The sequence below is a fragment of the Mus caroli genome, unplaced genomic scaffold, assembly GCF_978045245.1.
Source record: "Mus caroli unplaced genomic scaffold, Mus_caroli_1 scaffold_10, whole genome shotgun sequence".
NCBI classification, from domain to species: Eukaryota; Metazoa; Chordata; class Mammalia; order Rodentia; family Muridae; genus Mus; species Mus caroli.
Genome location: NW_028227265.1, coordinates 44,227,492 through 44,241,011, shown reverse-complemented (window position 1 = coordinate 44,241,011; position 13,520 = coordinate 44,227,492).

The following is a 13,520-nucleotide window of genomic DNA, read 5'->3' as shown; positions in this document are numbered from 1 at the left end:
AAAATCCTGAGCATTGTTTAGGTCCTAGTCCTAAGCCTTGTCTCTCAGTGAATAGAACCCATCATCATGGTCCCATGAACATTTCATGCTCCTTCATTAGACCCTAACCTTATGCTTATTACAAACCCTTCCTCCTTATGCCTTACCCCAGCACTGTCTATAAGTCAATAGAACTTGTTCCTATTGCAAAGGACGCAGGGGCTTTGCTGCCATGTTAGGGAGTCTATGTAGCTTTGCTGCCATGTTAGGGAGTCTATGTAGCTATGCTTAAAGCTTTACTATGATAATTGTTATGTGGAAACCTTTTTCCAAAGTTTGCTTTGCTAAATGTGTGAGAATAAACCATGAGGTCAGACTCTGGAAGTTCTGGTCCAGTGCCAGCAAAGATGTCCATTTTCCACCTTATGCAAATTGTCCCCCTGCTGTGAGGCTGTGAGGCTGTGAGGCTGTGAGGGTGGGGGTGGGGCCCAAGACTTCCCTTCCAGAAACTTGATAGGAAAAGAAGTGATAGAGTATGTATTAAAGTAAGACATACTCTCCATCAAGAGGATGGGAGGTGAGGCACTGGTGAGTGAGGGTTAACTGTGAATTTGTGGAAAATGGAAAGCTATTGAAAAGAAATGTCAAAAACAAAAAAAAAAAAAAACAAAAAACAATAACAACAAAAAAACTACCTTCTGCCTAACCAGGAGCAAAGATGAACACAGACACAACAGAGACAACTTTCTCTATACAGTCTCAGAGAAGCTGCTGGTCCCTGAGACACTGACGGGTAAAAGACAGTGCCAAGGGTTAATCCTTCCCCACATCTCCACACAGAGAAGATACAGCCAGGAGACTGCACCTCCTGACAAAGACACTGTTCCTAGGGAAACTCAAGAGCCCAGAACACAAGGTTCTATGTACTGCGATAGTGAGGGCCCCTTGGGGTCCCCCAGGATGATCTTCAACTTCCAAGCAGCGCACAAACCTCAGCGGCTCACTCGGTGTTTAGTGCCATATTTGAAAATACACAGAGACAAAAAAAAAAAAAGAACCCTCCCTCCCCCACAAAATAGGAGATTAATGGAGAAAAAAAATATATTCAAGGAAGAAACAAAGAATATGAGAAACAGAATAATTCAAAATAGTTGTCATTCATAGCCACAAAATGTAAGAAAGTCTGTCCCAGCAATTAAAAGAAGGCTTATGGAAAGAATTGGATGCAAACAAAGGTGAAATTTTAAAGTATAAATACTAATTTTTAAAAATATAAAAATATGGATTATAAAATATAGTTAAGATACTGTCCCAGGGCTGGAAAAATGGCCCGGCTGTAAGAGCACTTGCTGAGAGCACTTGCTGATCTTGCAGAGGACTTGAGTTTGGTTCCCAGAACCCATATGATGGTTCAAACCATCTTCAACTTTAGTTTCAGGAGATCCAGTGTCCTCTTCTAATCTCTGTGGCCACAAGGGTCGCACATGGTGCACATATATACATGCAGGCAAAACACCTGTACACATTAAACAAAATAAATCTTTAAACATTTAAAGATATTCATTCAGATGGTGAAACTAAAAATAAAGACATAGGGTCAGTGAGAGGGCTAAGTGGGTGAAGACGCTTGCTGCCAAGCTTGGCAACTGGAGTTTGATTCCCCCAGAATCCCCAGGGTGAAAGAACTAACTCCCACAAGTTGTCTTCTGACCTTCACATATCTGCCATGGCATTTGAATGCAGACACATATGAACACACAGATACATACAAAATAATCAATAAATAAGAAACAGACAGATGTAACTTAAAATTTAAAATAATAAAAAAGTCAATATGAAGACATATGCATAAGAAGCAAAAAGAGGGGTTGGAGAGCTGGCTCCATGGTTAAGAGCACTGTCTGCTCTTCCAGAGGACCAGGCTTTGATATTTAGCACCCACATGGCAGCTCTCGATCACCTGTAACTCCAGTTCCAGAATATCTGACATCCTCCTCGAATTTCCTATGGTACCAGGCACACATGTGATACACAGATTACATACAGGCAAAAATACCCATGCACATCAAAATAAAGAAGACAAGCAAAAACACATTCTATAGGTTCAGCTAGTGTCACATCTAATTAACTGGAGTTTCAGGAATTTGTCAAACAAATACTATAGTCACTATGCAAGTTCACAGCAGAGATGGCCCTGCAGCTAGGAACCCAAACTGCCTTTCCAGAGGACCAACAACATCCAGGACCAGTAGCTCACAATAGCCTGAAACTCCAGTTCCAAAGGATCTGCACCTCCCAACTCCATGGGCACCAGCAGGCATATATGTTCTATACACACACATACACACACGCACTCATGCACACACTTTAAAATAAAATAAATCATTTTAAATGAAAACATAAGTAAAAGCTTCTGGAAATTAGAAAACAAAGTCACACAACAAGTGATTGAAACTGGATATCAGACCTCTCATCCTGACAACTGGATACAGTAGGTCGGACATAGAGCTCTAGATTGGGAAGCGTTTCCCCTCAGAATTTTAATCACATTGCATCCTTGCCAGAGAGTTCCACAGGTTGCAAAGATGTAGAAATCTGGACACTAGTTTCCTTTCCTCGAAGCACTCTCCCTAGGATGGAGGCTTTAAAGATGAGATTCGATCAAAGTAGAGAACCGGTTTTAACAGAGGCACAAAGGTAAAACAGAAGAATGAAGAACACCCCCAACAGGAGGAGCAGGGAGCAGTATGTAAAATAGTTAGCGAGAGGTGGTCAAGCATGCCTGGGATCCTAGCACTTGGCAAGTAGAGGCAGGAAGATGAACCTTTCAAACTTGAAGCCACCCAGAGCTTTATGAGAATGTGAGCCCTTATCTCAAACTCCAGCAAACTGTCCACACACACACACACACACACACACACACACACACACACACACACATGCACTGTTCTTTGTTTTGTTGTTAAGGAGTTGGGGGAGTGATTTGCACAGGCAAGGCAAGCAAGCGTTCTGCTGCAGAGCAACACTCCCAGTCCTGAAGCTATATAAGAAATGTTAAGAGCTGGGGCCCAGAGGCAGATTAACTGACTTAACTCCTGCCTCTCCCCCACCCCCAGTTATTAGCTGGAACTATGCCCAAGGGTTACTTAACTTCTGAGTCTGCAATTCTTCCCTGTTCTGTGGCATAAGAAAAATAACAATATGTGTATTTCCTGGAGTTGACAGAAGGTTACAAGAGAATTCTGAACCTTACCAGGCTTATCAGTGATTGACACATTGGAAGTACTCAGGGGTTAGCCTGATGGTGGCAGGCATGGCAAACAGGGAACAAACAGAAATAGACAACCACCCCCCCACACACACACCTCCCACTGAGAAACAGTCTCACAGGAAAGAATGGTGTTAAAGTACAATCATTGACTTGGTGATGAATATTTACAGTCCTAATGAAGTAAGTGCTTTCTTATATGAGAGTAGAAATAAATGAAGTTCAGGACGAGCCTGAAAGGTGCACAGCCATTTATCTAAGAGAAGTCCCAGGATGGGGCTCTAAAAACAAACAAACATGGGGGCAAATAAAAAAAAACAGCCAAAAGATTTCCCCAGTCATCTGTGGGAAAAGAGGTCTGTTGTGGGGAACTTGGGACACATATCTAAGAAACAGAACACGAAACACCCCTCTATTTTGAATATTTATGACATTCCTGCATATGGCAGAGAAAAGGTCCTATTCTACCAAACTTAAATATTAAGAGACTTTTTTTTTTCCAAGAGAAGGAAGCAGATGCCCAGAGAGTGCCCCTCACAAATGCCACAGGGACAGCTGCGTGCACAGAAAAGACCTCACCTGTCTGCCTGCCATGGTTTCCCTTCCACGGGAGCCTTGTGATGCAATACGCTGGACTGGACAGTGAACATCAACCCCACATATGCACAGTGTCCAGCACATGGCTAGTATTTCTAAGTTGTAGAGATTAAAACTGCCATCCCTACCCCACCTCTCCACCCCAACCTGGGTGACACACACTTAGAAGGTACATGCATGTTCTCCGTGGGGCTAAGCTTGGTTAAGAAAGGAAGGCAAAAGAAAAGCAGTCTCAGAAAACCATGCACAGTCCAGTGTGCTTGAGAGTTAGTGGACGTTTGACATTGCCTGTCCTTTACGCCCCTGCTAGTAGCTAGGGAGGCCCAAGATGTCTATCCACAGATGGCCATACCCACAGATGGCTGTACCCAACGACCAGAGCTTCCTATTGACTGCATTTCTTTGCAGGAGGACCTAGGCCTCAGGACAATTGTCATTGTCTCCTATGACCCTACCAATTGTTCCTTGGGCTCTAACTTCAAAGCACCATGGCTCAACGCCACCCTTACCGCAAATATCTGGGTGTAATCTGATGCCCGCTGCTGGCCTCTGGTGCTGGGCCTGCACAGTGCTGGGACAGGGCACAGAGTTCCCATCCTGTGACCACAGTGGCCAAGTTCTGTTTACTTTGCCTGGAGATGGATACTGCCCAACTATTTGGAGCCCTGGGAATGAGGTGGGCTGGTTGGCTGGGGCGACTTCTGTGGAGGAGCTCGGGCTTAGCGATAAGCCTGGTATTTCCGCTTATCTTTGACCCTGTCCAGGCCCCAGAAGCATCCAGTGGCTTCACTTGGTTATCTGCTTTGCTGGGCTGTATCTGCCTTCCCCACTTCCTGCATCACTTAGCAAAGTGTCTAATTGTGAAACAAACAGCATGTAATCCAAAGAGGGAGGAGAAAAGAGAGGGAGTCCTGGGCCTGGGCTGAGCTGATTTGAAAAACTCAAATTGGAATCTGGCGCAGGCCTAAACGCACTGGAATCCTTGTCTTCAGACTTTCTGAACTCAGAAGCTCCTAACTAGCATCAGAATGGGTCAGAGACCCTAACTTTTTTCTACAGGGCTGCTCATACTCTGGCCGGGAGTCTAGTTGATCACCTCTGGACTCGGTGGGTTCAGCAATTACCTTTCCAAATAATAGGACTCAGGAAGCCATAACTAAGTACAGATTCCATAAGAACTCAGGCACACTGCAGCCCAGAGGAGGCAGTGGCTCAAGGCTGCTGCTGAATGAGGCACCAAGCCATCAGATCTTCATAGCGAGCCCATGGGAAGGCAAGAGAAACTTCAGAAGGTACGGGTAACCTCCCTTTGTTTTCCAATGGAAAAAATCTAAAGACCAGAGAAGGGAAAGGGGTTTCTGAGGATCACACAGCAGATGTCGGACAGAGATAAAACCAGATGGCTGAACTGATGGATGCCCTTAGAGAGATCGTGGAACTCCCTGCCTGTTCTGAGGGTTGAGAGACCTCAGGGGCAGCTGGACCAGGTCATATCAGCCTGTGGGGTGCAGGCTTGCCTTTAACACTCATCTGAGGATGTAAGGAAGGGGCTGAAATGCAGGGATTCCCAGATACCAAGAAAAATTGCTAATTTTTTCACAGAAACAAAAAAACAATGTCTACAACTTGTTTTACCATAGCAACCCCAGGAAGAGAACCAAAGCCATCCCAAAGCCTGACAGGATGAATCCAGAAGCCACCTGGAAACGCAATCCAACCAGGCGGCTCCTGTGAAAAAGCAGAGTGGGAGGACAACTGTGCTGGAACCCTGCCTGGGTGTGACCGTTCCCTCCAGGCCTTTGGTAGTTGGTAGGCTTGCCTCCAGGCTTCTGCTTTCAGCCATTCTTACAAGCCTGAGCTTATCTTTTAAAATGAGTTCAAGGAAGTTCTAAATACACAGAAGGACTTGATTTTAAACGTAGGCAATCATAGTCTAGTAGTCTAAAACCTCCTGTTGTCAGTCTAGAGTCTGCATTTCTCCCTAGAGGGGTGGACTTGCCAATTGCTAACCCAAACAAATGTACCAAGTTAGAACTGGCCAATGGCCTGTGTTTTCTCCTGCCAGCTCACATCGGAGCATGTTTTCACATGTGCTGCTCTGAAGAGGAAGGGTCTCTGTTTGACCCTAGAAGGGATGGAGGCTCACAGTGAGTCAGTGGGGAGCTGAGCCTCTCCATCTCTGAAGTCAATGTTCACTGTAGAGGGGGGAGCCTTTATAGCCTCTACTCCAACACACACATTGAAGACCTCACCTCATCTCCTGGTACCTTTCTCTCACAGTCCAGACCTACCTGCCCCCATAGTAGGCTGGGCCCTCCTACATCAGTTAGCCATCAAGAAAATGGTCTACAGACATCCGGTGGACCACAGGGCAATCTGATGGAGGTAATTTTTCAGTCAAGGCACCCTCTTCCCAGGTTCATCAAGCTGACAACCAAGGGTTGTTAGCCATCACAGTGTGACACACAAACACATTACTGTCAAGTCATAACTTTCCATGTCCCCAAGCGCTCATATGGATATCACTATATAAAACACAGTACATGTCAACAGTCACTCAGTCTCTAAACATCTCAATGCTTTAAAAATCCAGGATCTCTTCTGGAAATCTAGATTCCCCTGACTGTGGGCTCCTGTAAAATCCAAAACAATACTTTTTATCCCTAGATGGCAGACCCAGAGCCATCAGTTGCAATCAGATTAAAGGAAAACCAAACTCCAACAGTGTAAAAAGCTGTGCTCAATTATCTAGGACTCACGAACCTCTGGGATACAAAGGACCTGGACAGATCTGCAACGAGCAACACACACATTTTGTCTTATAGGCTCCCTCCGATTCTACCCCACACTTGCTGCTGTCTTTCTTTGGTGGATGTCCCTGACTCTCTATCACGTTGGTGTCTCCTCTTAACTGAGGTAGCACTTCCAACAATGGCCTCCTGGCTCTCTGCAGGGGCTGCAACCCTGCCACAAGGTGCTGAGTCTCGGCCGCTCTCCATGACCCCTCTGTGCCTTCAAAACCAGTACCATGTGGAGATTCTTACACATTACCAAGCTTGGCTTTGTGCGTGAAATGCAGCCCCAGCCCCTTCTGGACCAGTACGTCCATGTGCTGGCCCCGAGGAAATACCTCCGAGAAGATTTCACCTCGGTGATTCCAGTCGTTTATTTACTTTATCCATTCTCCCAGTGCCATGATCACAGTCTTTCTCATCCCGAGAAGTCCTGAGGATGGTTACCCAGGTAGGTTGCTGCTCTCAGTCTAGTTCTCCTAACTTTCCAACTCACCCTGCTGACTCTACTGAGCTTTCATGGCACCTTGACCTGAGGACAGGTCCTAAAGAGACACCAGATGCTGGTGTTTCAGGCCTAGCTAACCAGCTTCAGTCGTTCACATTGAACTTCATTTGGAGCCAACCTCTTACTAATCACACCTATTTCTTCAGCCCCAAAGGACCAAACAGCCCAGATTCTTAATTCTAAAAATCACATGAATGAGCCTGATACAATCTTAAGGGTCTTTCAGACTTCTCCCTGAGACTTCATAAATCAAGCCTCCAGAGGTGCTGTTCTCAGCATCAACTTCCAAGTCCCACAAGAGCTCCTCAGATTCTCAGGGAGCACTGGCTTTTCCAGGCCCAATCGTCAAACATTTCTACAATCCTCCTCCAAAACAACAGGTCTGTCACAGCAACACACAACTCTAGGTGCCCAATTCTGTCCCAGTTTCTTTTTTGTTGCTGTGATAAGCAACATGAAAAAAAAATTGTTTTGGGAGTAAAGGGCTTACAGTCATCACTGAAGAAGACAAGGCAAGAGCTCAGGGTAGGAGCTTGAAGGAGAGCCATAGACAACACTTCATATTGGCTTGCTTAGTCTCTTTTCATATATATATTCCCTGTCCATCTGCACAGGAGTAGCACGCATGTGCACATACCACACAAACACAAACACACACACACATACACAGAATGAGCTGGGCCCTACTGCATTACTTAGCAATCAAGAAACTGCCCCCCACACACACACACACAAAGAAATGCCAACAAGCCAGTGTGGTGGGGGTAATTTCTGAGTGTGTATGAAATCGACAACTGAAATTAGCCGTCACAGTCACTCACAGATATATGCAAAGGACATGAGTGTGCTGGGATAAAACTGTCCAATATACAAGTTTGTCTAGCCTACCTGTGTCTAACAAAAGAAATTTTATCTTCATCTACTTACAGACTTTCTCTGTTCTTTACCTGTACCTATGAGAGAGAAACAGAGACAGAGACAGAGAGATCGATTTAAGGGACTCAAGGGTCTATAGAAGAGGCCCCTGGCTCATCCAGATGACATGGGAAGAAGACTAGGAGAGGAACCCACCAAGCATGTCTGGGGTCTGAGGTCTGACAGTCCCTCCAGAAGCCCTGCCATGTAGTGGAGTGAGAGAAGACAGGCTCAGAAAGCCTCTGTCCTGGGAAACAAAGTGTCATCAGAATCAACAGAAGGATCGGCATGGTGCTTGGCTGTGGTTGGCTGGCCTCCCACAGCTTTTCCAGAAACTTAGCCATGGAGGACCACTGTGAGAGGAGAGGCAAAAGGTTTGAGGGGACTGTCTGGAGAAAACAAGGTTTAAGCTGAGCCTTGAAGGATGGATGTTGTAAGAGGCCGAGGAAAGTCAAGTCTAGTTGGAAGAGAACTAAGAAAACTCCAGGTAGAGCCTGGCAGCATCTGGTGTCTCTTTAGGACCTGTCCTCAGGTCAAGGTGCCATGAAAGCTCAGTAGAGTCAGCAGGGTGAGTTGGAAAGTTAGGAGAACTAGACCGAGAGCAGCAACCTACCTGGGTAACCATCCTCAGGACTTCTCGGGATGAGAAAGACTGTGATCATGGCACTGGGAGAATGGATAAAGGTGATTAAGAGGGCCTGACACAAAGCCACTTCTGGGATGCAGGAGACATTTTAAATCTTGGATGGTGGTCACATGTGAGATCAATTGCTTGGTCATAGGCAAATAAAACTCTTCAAAAGTAGAAAATCCCATGGGAGAAAGAACAAGAATTTTGGGGTTTTTTGTTGTTGGTGGTGGTGGTGGTAACTTTTTCTATTTTTTTATAAAATATAAAATATAAAATACTCCATAACCTAAGGTAGCCTGGAACTCGTGTGTGGTCTAGATTGGCTTCAAACACACAGCAATCCTCCTGCCTTGGTCTCCCCCCAAGTACTAGGATTGCAGGCACGAACCATGATACCAGTTGTGCTGTGCTGTTTGTTTGGGTTTTTTTTCCTTTGTTTTTAAATGGACTCCCATTCAATGTAGGAAGAAAGGTTCTTGACTCCATGCCCAATCCATAACCTCCAAAGCATAGTTAATTTGGGATTTTCTTATAATGCGAAGTTGCTGAGCACTTGCAAACAGTCTCCAGCAATGACATTTTCGCATGATTTAAGCACCTGTATCCTTAATCAGAGTTACAGGTTTGGAAAAACGCTCTATGGATTCTCAAATTCATGTGCAATTTCCCCAAACTTGGTCAAACTAAAAGCAAATGTATGTACCCAAGACCAACACGCTGTTTATTTGTTGTTGTTATTTTTAAAACCAGACTCTGAAAGCATTTCTGGAGGGTTCAAATGCACCCAACACAACTGCTGAAAACACAAACATGAAGTAAATTTATCAATCACCTGAAGTCAAATAGTACCTTCATCCGGGGATTCCAAGCAGCCAGTCAGAAACGTGGTTTTCCTGTGTCTTCAGTAGGATGTGGAAATATCTCCATCTCACAGGCAGATGCCTTTAGACCTGGGCAGGTAAGAAGCTCGTCGACAATTACAATCCCAAGCAAGAGCCGTGTAAGCTGTCCCCTGGCCTCCCTTCTTCAGCTGGCTGTCCCTTTGAGCTTCTTCATTGGCCCTAGCATAAATCATGCACAGACTGCTTTTGCTGGTGAAGAAAGGGACATTCTATTTCCTGCCCCGAAGCTGGCCAGGTGCCCTGGCAGTACCACATTTAGACACAAGTGCATCATCCGTGCGTGAGTGGGGAGTTTGGCTCCTTGGAAACCTAAGTGGCTTGTGTCAGCTGGCCCCAGCCCACTGAGGGCTCCTCTGGGCCATGCTGCCAACTCCTCTACTATCCAGCCTGCACAGCCTACTAGGGATGCAATAGCATTGAGTAAATAGATGAGAACTTCCCGGCAGACCCGCTGCCCCACACTCCACAGCCCAGTGTAGCCCACAGAAGAACTGATTCCTTGCTATCTGGGACTCAGATCTATAGTCTAGGATAGTCATCCATCTCTTATTTCTGGCCATTGATTGTAATCCCAGATGTGGCATTACTTTTACATAATAATTTGTCATAGAATGATCATTTAGAATCAGATCCAGAAAGCCAAGGAAATTACTTAAGTATTTACCAGATAAGCAGAACTGTTACTAAGTCAGTGTTTCTCTGATAAGCTGCAGTCACTACCAGCAATCAAAGGTAGGGCTGGGAAGAAACACCATAACCAAGGCAACTCTTATAAAGAACAACATTTAATTGGGGCTGGCATACAGGTTCAGAGGTTCAGTCCATTATCATTATGGTGGGAAGCATGGTGGCATGCAGGCAGCCTTCATGCTGAAGGAGCTAAGAGTTCTACATCTTGATCTGAAGGCAGCAGCAGGAGACTGCATCTCACCCTGGGCATAGCTTGACTTCACAGTGATACACTTCCTCCAACAAGACCACACCTACTCCAACACAGTCACATCTCCTAATAGCGCCACTCCCTATGGGCCAAGCCATCAAACACATGAGTCTATGGTGGCCATGCCTATTCAAACCACCACAGCTACTGAGAGAAGGGTGCCCCCCCCCCCGGCCTGATGAAACCCTGAGAGAGATTCTGAGAACTGTGCGGTTAAAAAACAGAACAATAACAACAACAACAACAAAATGCTGTGAAACAGACTTAGTGTGTGAGGAACAAACTAAGACAAACAACATGGTAGGAAAGGGACAGCAGGGTCTGGAGTGCTCACTTCAGGCTTGGGTATTTGTTAGGAAGGTTTAAGAAAGTATGAACTGCTTTATTAACTATAAGTAAAATAAGTGAGATTTTATTCTGCATTGCACAGGAGCTAGAGTGAGAACATGAATTTTAATAAAGTCTTGGTACACCATTTTTTTTGTTTTCTGAACTATATTTCTAAATATTACCATATATTATGCGTGGTTGTTTAACTTGCTGTATTTTATCCAATTATGTTTTTCAGCTTAATCTATTGTAATTTTTTTACAGCTGTGATGAGGGTTTTTCAGTTTGAGTTGCATAGATGCTGAGGGTCAATTAAAGAAGAAAGTAATAGAGTTAGCTTTTTTTTGAGAAAAAACAGAAAAACTTTAAAGCTACTTCTATGTCAACAAGCAGGAAAAAGAATGATAGCTGTTAGATCTATAGCTGTAGAAAGCCATCAACATCTGGACAAGTGGCAAAAAACTCATAATACACACAGTCAAATCCTGGCGGTGTGGAAGGGGTAGACCCAGAACCAGGAGGATGGATCGGGAGAGTGCAGAGAAGGATACGACACTACCGTGGAGGGCAGCTGTCCTTGGACTGCAATCATCTCCCCTTCCCTTTACAGTTTGTACGCTTTGAGCTTGCAATTTTTATAAGGAGCAATTTGGGGTATGTTTGCTTGTTTTTTACGTTTTGGTTTGGTTTGGTTGTTTTTGTTTTTGAGACAGGGTAGCCCTAGGTGACCTGGAAACTCACAGAGATCCACCTGCCTCTGCATCTCCAACTCTAGAATTAACGGCATCTGCCATGTCGTGGATGGCTACTTGTATATCCTTTTAAGCAATAAGAGGACTCAGGGCAAAGTAGGTGGGTACCATAAAGGGATGAGAGAGTTGGGGTGTCTCAGATAAACAGCAGGCTGTAGCAGAAAGCTCTACCGACCTGTGTGAACCAGGTGACCTCTGTGAGAGCAGCCATTTGTCTTTTCTTAGCTCCTTCCCTCCCTTTCAGTCACTCCCAGACAAAAGTAAGCAGGAAACCAGTTTGTACCAGAGAGCCTCTGGGTTTTAGTCATCGGCTTGGTAAGTCCTTCCCTAATGGCCAGGTGGTCTCAAGCTAAAGATTAATTTTCTTTTTTTAGAAAAGATTTATTTATTTTATATATGTGAATACACTGTCCCTGTCTTCAGACACACCAGAAGAGGGCATCGGATCCCATTTACAGATGGTTGTGAGTCACCATGTGGTTGCTGGGAATTGAACTCAGGACCTCTGGAAGAGCAGTCAGTGCTCTTAACCGCTGAGCCATCTCTCCATCACTGAAGATTAATTTTAACCTTGCCACACCTCTTCAGAGCACTATGTTACAATCCTCACTGCCTAGAGACATCCAGTCACACAGACTCTTTCTTAAGCCTGGCCACCAGGATATCAGTAAAAGCAGCCTAAAGGAGAAGCCGCAACATAGACACGAAAAGTCAACTCTCCAGGAAGCAAAGGTCATCAGGGAAGGGAAGCAAATGACTTCAAACTTTAAAACTAAGTTGGTCTGAAAAAAAAAAAAAAGATAAAGTGAATAGAAACTAATAATATAATAGCTGAAACAAAATGTTCAAAATAATAAGATAAAAGAGGCAATATCTCTAGGAAAAGACTAAAAGGGAAATGTTTAAAGACAGAAGAAAAAAAAAAGAAGATAAGACCCAAAAGTCCAATATATTCTTCACTAAAAGGCCAGGAAAGGAAATGTTAACAAAACCCCCACACAGTTCTCACCTTAATAGTAATAAAGGATGCCAGGTGATGGTGGTGAACGCCTTTGTTCCCAGCACTCAGGAGGCAGAGAAAGGTGGAGCTCTATGAGTTCAAGGCCAGCCTGGACTACATAGTGAGTTCCAGGTCAGTCAATGCTAAGTAGTGAGACCTTGTTTCAAACAATAACAATAGCTAGGTGGTGGTGGTGTGCCTTTGATTCCAGCACTGGGGAGGCAGAGACAGGCCTGTCAGGCCTACAGAACAAGTTCCAGAAACCATGTCTTAAAAACAACAACAAAAGCAATAAGAGAATTAATTCTGGAGCCATTTGGAATGACCATGGCCAAGCAACACAGATTTAAGTTACCCTAAATTCCAGGTTCCAATGCAAAAGCAATGTCAGAGTTTTACAGAAGAAAAAAAGTTGTAAATCAAGGCAGATTTAAAACACATTGATGGGTGGACACTTTGCCCCTTCTTAGAATTGGGAACAAAACACCCATGGAAGGAGTTACAAAGTTTGGAGCTATGACAAAAGGATGGACCATCTAGAGACTGCCATATCCGGGGATCCATCCCATAATCAGCTTCCAAACGCTGACACCATTGCATACACTAGCAAGATTTTGCTGAAAGGACCCAGATAGAGCTGTCTCTTGTGAGACTATGCCGGGGCCTGGCAAACACAGAAGTGGATGCTCACAGTCAGCTATTGGATGGATCACAGGGCCCCCAATGGAGGAGCTAGAGAAAGTACCCAAGGAGCTAAAGGGATCTGCAATCCTATAGGTGGAACAACAATATGAACTAACCAGTACCCCCCTGGAGCTCGTGTCTCTAGCTGCATATGAATCAGAAGATGGCCTAGTTGGCCATCAGTGGGAAGAGAGGCCCATTGGTCGTGCAAACTTTATATGC